A 5503-nucleotide genomic window follows, 5' to 3' on the forward strand; every position below is an offset into this window, starting at 1 on the left:
TGGCAAGGAGGAGAGAGACAGTGATTCACACCTGCACCGTCTCAGAGAGGCTGGTGAGAATTATGTTTGCTGCAGGTGTCCTTCACACAGGTGTGTAATCTCACAGAACTTCCAGTACACACCCATTAGACAATCTGTGGAAGTAAGCACACACACACACACACACACACACACACACACACAGCGACCACAAGATTGCTCTGAGTATGTGTGAGACCAGTGACTTCCCAAGTGAGACATGTCCTGTCAGAGTGAGGTGTAGTGCAGGTGTGTGACTGACTCAGAGGAAGTCATTGGTCATCAGGGACCAGGCGCAGAGGGTGGGGGGGTATGGATTTATCTCCATGGCAACAGCTTCCATGGGGAGCAGGGGTCCAGATACACAGGAACAGCTTTGAAAGCCAAGAGTTGAAGCGGTACACAGGGAAAACTGGTTTTGAGAGAGATGATTGATGTGTCTGTATGAGTGTGTGTGTGTGTGTGTGTTGCTGTTCTGTGAAATCTATGTATCTCCAAAGTGTCAACTTTCCATGAGATAAGAAAACAGCCCTGGTTTTAGTTATTTTGACAACGCACCACTTACATAAACCAATGGGTTGTTCGAAGGTTTAATCGGCAGACGTCGCTCAAGGCTTCAGGTCCCCTCTTGGCAATTTCTTTAAAAAATTATAAAAATCACATTTGCAGTAATATTGTGAAAGAAGACCTCAAAAGTAAATTTTCAATTCTAGTTTTGTATTTTTAAAATGACTGCTAATAAAGGTTCCCACTTGGATAGTAAAGAATTATAGTCCCCTATTATTCATGTTCACATGTATGTGTGTGTGTGTGTGTGTGTGTGTTGCTGTTCTGTGAAATCTATGTATCTCCAAAGTGTCAACTTTCCATGAGATAAGAAAACAGCCCTGGTTTTAGTTGTTTTGACAATGCACCAGTTACATAAACCAATGGGTTGTTCGAAGGTTTAATTGGCTATGCTTTCTTTATTTTCATTTCTGAAAATAAGACTCATCAGGTTTTTGTTACATTAGAGTTAGCCACTTATTTTTTACAAAGGGAGGGGGTCCTCATCCACAGACTCAGCCATTTTTCTACAGTAGCCCAGAATGGACAAACCAAGCATTGGCTGTAGATAGGGCCATGAATGTTTTTGTAATGTACATATTTTTGTTTGTTACCAGCAATTAATGCCTCTGAAATATGGCCATTGGGAAAGGCATTTAATAAATTAATTTTCGTCTCTCCCCCTTCTTTTCTTTATTAGAGATCTCTGTGGGTAATTTATCACCTGGTGAAACCTCCCGGACAATGAACACTGAAGGAATCCTAACCGGGAGTTCACACTATGTACACGGAAGATGTTTCAACTGGTTGTAATCTGCAATCCTCACCACTAGATGTCATTAAATCCTACACACTGCTTCTTTAAACTGAAAATCTTTTGGATATAGATGGTTTTCCCTGGACAGTGACAATATATATATGTGTACAGTGTATGTGTCTGTGCCTGCAAATAAAAATGTCTTTTGTCTACAGCATTCAACTACTTTTTTTTTTTTTGCACTTTAAAAACTCATAGGAAACAGAGTAAACTAAAATTAAAAGTAAAAAACAGTAAATTTTAATAAACCAGTAATGAAATAAACAAAAACACAAAAACATGTTTAAAAATACGTAAAGAAAATGAGATGAAACTAATACAGAAAGAGGTCATAAATTGAGATTTTGACAAATTTTGACAAACATATATATATATACAGAATGAAGCACAGACAGTATTAAAATCTGTGTATCATCAGCTGAGCTCGACAGAAACATTATGAGTTTAACAGAGATGGCCTTGCTTGACATCATCGCAATCACTGCGAGCGTCAGGACACATTCAACACTGAGCTGCCAGCCGCAGCACAGTCAGGATGAGAAGGACGTGGAGCTATTCAAAGAGCTGAGCTAATGAATTTGACTTTTGATGAGAGATTGTTAATTATCATGCAAAGTGGTGAGACGGGGTGGCACAGGGTTTGAAAATGTGTTGCATGCTGATGAAAGACTGCATTTTAGCACAAGCATCATAAAATATATGCGTTCTTGCAAACACACACACAGATTTCTTTATCTGTGTCATCTCTGTTTTATGCTACAGACTAATTCAGTGTACAATGACTACAGCAGTTAAACGACTGTGTTTGCAGAAAACTGAATATATCCCAATCCCATAGTGTTAAACATAACTAGAAGAAAAGCAGCTGCTTTGAAAAATCTAGAGAAATTACGGTGGGAGTGAAGTCAATTTTTGTCCATTTTAATTTTCAGACATATTTTTGGGGTATTTTGTTTGTCTGATTTTCCTCATCATAAAGAATGTATTTTTAATTATGGGGTAGAACTGTGCCTTTAACCCTTTAAAACACTGAGCAAATTGCTTTAAATGCTCAGAAAAATGGGAAGAGGGCGACAAGTAACTTAACAAAAAATGCCCCAAAATTTAGCAAGAAATCAGTAAAAAGTTACAAGAGGGAAGTTACCTGAAAGTAAGAGAAAATATGTTTAAAGAAAAACCCAAAAGAAGTCTAAACGTTTATCCCTCATTATTTGATAATACCTAATAATCCCCTGAGCTAATTTTCAGATCGCTTCCTTGTCATTACCATTTATTTTTTTCATTTATTTATTTATTTAGCAGTTTGCAGGACATTTCTAGCAAAGTTGCTCATTAAGTTTATTCTCTACATTTTTGAAAGAAGTCAGACTAATTTTCTCAGGCTTAAGAGGTTTAAATGTTATAACAATGCATCTAAATGCAGCACAAGAAAACGGATGTAGGTCCAGGTGTTAATGAAATGACAGAGCTGTCTACCTCTCCAGCAGTGATTCCACTGAGCCAGTATACACAACAACAAGGCCCTAAAACCAGCACACCTGCATATAATTCAGTCAATTATGTTATTAGTCACAGCTGAGTTACTCTCGTGTACAGCGTAGTGGCAGACTGAGGGCAAGAACATCCTACTATTGCAGCATCACTATGACCTTCAAAGCTCCATACAGGGGTTTTCACTTACTTTGCCTAATTAGACCTCTCCTCAGGACTGTATGTGTGTGTGTGTCTGTTTGTGTGTGTGTGTGTGTGTGTGTGTGTGTGTGTGTGTGTGTGTGTGTGTGTGTGTGTGTGTGCCACACAGTAAAAATACTCTGTTACAAGCAATAGTCCTGCATAGAAAATGTTACTTCAGTAAAAGTAAGTATAATCAAGAGCATGTACTTCCCATGTAGTTCCCAATATAATAATAACAATAACAACAACAACAACAACAACAACAATAATAATAATAATAATAATAATAATAACTATTGCTATTATTATTCAAAATAAATTAGAAAATTACTGACATGTTTTTTGGGGGGGTTAATAGCTATTTAATTTTCTGTCAATTTACTTTATGAAAGTACTAGTTGTCTTAGTTGTACTTATATTGACTGTTGGGTAGTTTGTTGTTGTTGTTGTTGTTGTTGTTTTTAAACATATTTTATAAACATTTCTTATGCATTTTATGCATAAATCTTAATTTGTAAAGTAGCCTAGCTGTTAGCTTAAGCTTTCAGATGAATGTTGTAAAGTGTACCTCAAATTCATACTTAAGTACATTACTTGAGTAAATGTACCTAGTTACATGCCACCTCTGAGTACAAGCTATACATTTCTGGTGAGGTATAATGTCGTAGAAGTATAGAGTTGGCTAAATGGAAATGAGAAATGAAAAACTAATGTAAAGTTCAAGTTCTGTATCACCTATCCTGTTTCCTTTGAGTTCTGTTATATTACAAGAGTAAACATTGTGTATAAGTGATCATTCCCTTGTTGAAACAGCATACAGGATGAGCAGAGAAGAGGCTGGTTGCATAAGGTCGCCCTCTAGCTGTAGATGTGGGGAACACCTGCAAAGATATTTCATTCTGGATGTGCAACTCACACTCAAGTTTGTCTGCAGCCATGTCTGCTAAATCTGCAGTGACATAGGTGGAAGGATTGTTTAGATCCACCACACAACGAGGAAAAATACTCAAATGGCCTGTGTTTAAAATCTTGCCTAAGTGAAGTATTATCAAGAAAATGAACTTAAAGAAGTCCTATAAAAAGTAAAAGTACTTGTTATGCAGCTTAGATCTTTTTAGTGTGATATGCATGTATTTTATGAGATTATTGTTTATTATGCAATATTGTTTTGGATAACATGGAGGTCACGTTAACTACTGTTTTCTCAAAACAAATGGAAAAAAATATCAGTGCAGTGAAATAATGTCAAGATGTTTTTAATATGTTGTAATTTTTTTTAAAAAAAATCATCAAATTAGTATATCTATACCTTGAAACAAGAAACATATTTGGTTAGGTTGCTTTATAAAACAATATTGCACTGTGAAACAAGATTTTGAGGATCATTAACTTTTTTTGCAGATGATGATGGTGATACTACTACTACTACTACTACTACTAAAAATAATAATTATAATTATTATTATTATTAGAATCATCATCATCATCACAATAAACGTTGGTGTCTTAAAGTAAATATAACTAATAGTCTTAATTCGTGTTTATTTTATATTTAATTGTTAAGCTTACTTAAAATGTAGTTGTATTTACTTAATTGTGTGATGTTGTTGAAATGTAAAAATGACAAGTTTAATATAATCAATCTTTCTAAGGTTTAGCAAACTTCTGTAAATCAAGTTTACTGTGCTATATATCTGTATTTTGCTGGTTGCACACTAGTCAATCATATTTGTATTTTCTTAAACGTGTTAACATAACAAAACTTCCAGTTCGCCTTACTTCATCATTGGTGAAATCCTCTGTGATGATCAAGTTAAGTTAGGCTAACTTGGTTTACTGAAGTTGCAAACACTTCGAAATAACAAGGTAATTTCACCTGTCATCTTTAAGTTGCAAGAACTTCACAGTAAATACAGTTAGATTTTGAGTACATTTAACCACTATAAGGTAAACATAAATTAAATAATTATATCTACTCTCCTTTTTAAAGGCAATGGCTTTCAATAAGATACAAATTTTAAAAATAAAAAATTGCTCTTAAATGTGTCCTTACAGTGCACACATTGATGCATTAGTAGCTTAATAATAATTATAAAATACTTTAAATGCAGGGCTTTTGTTTGTGGTGCAGTATTATGCTGAGTGGTATTGCCATTTTTATTTCCATACAGGAGTACTCTCTTATCTTCCATTACTGTTGGTGAGTTTCTGCATAATGCAGGACTGCCAGAGAAGTCAGTCCAAGTTGTTTTGGGTGTGTGTCTGCAGGCTGAAGCCTCCCTGTGTCTCTGTGTTACACATCTCTAATGCAGACAAACTCTTGGCTCCTGCGTCCACAGATGCGAGTGTTTCCTTCCTTTCATCAGACCCACCGGTTCGTGTCAGGTCACGTCTCGGTGCTGTAGTACCCGCGACTGCCACGGCTAATGCGGCCAAAAAAGGACCTTT

The sequence above is a fragment of the Plectropomus leopardus genome, chromosome 17 (assembly GCF_026936395.1).
Source record: "Plectropomus leopardus strain MGB_pleo_1.0 chromosome 17, ASM2693639v1, whole genome shotgun sequence".
Taxonomy (NCBI): domain Eukaryota; kingdom Metazoa; phylum Chordata; class Actinopteri; order Perciformes; family Serranidae; genus Plectropomus; species Plectropomus leopardus.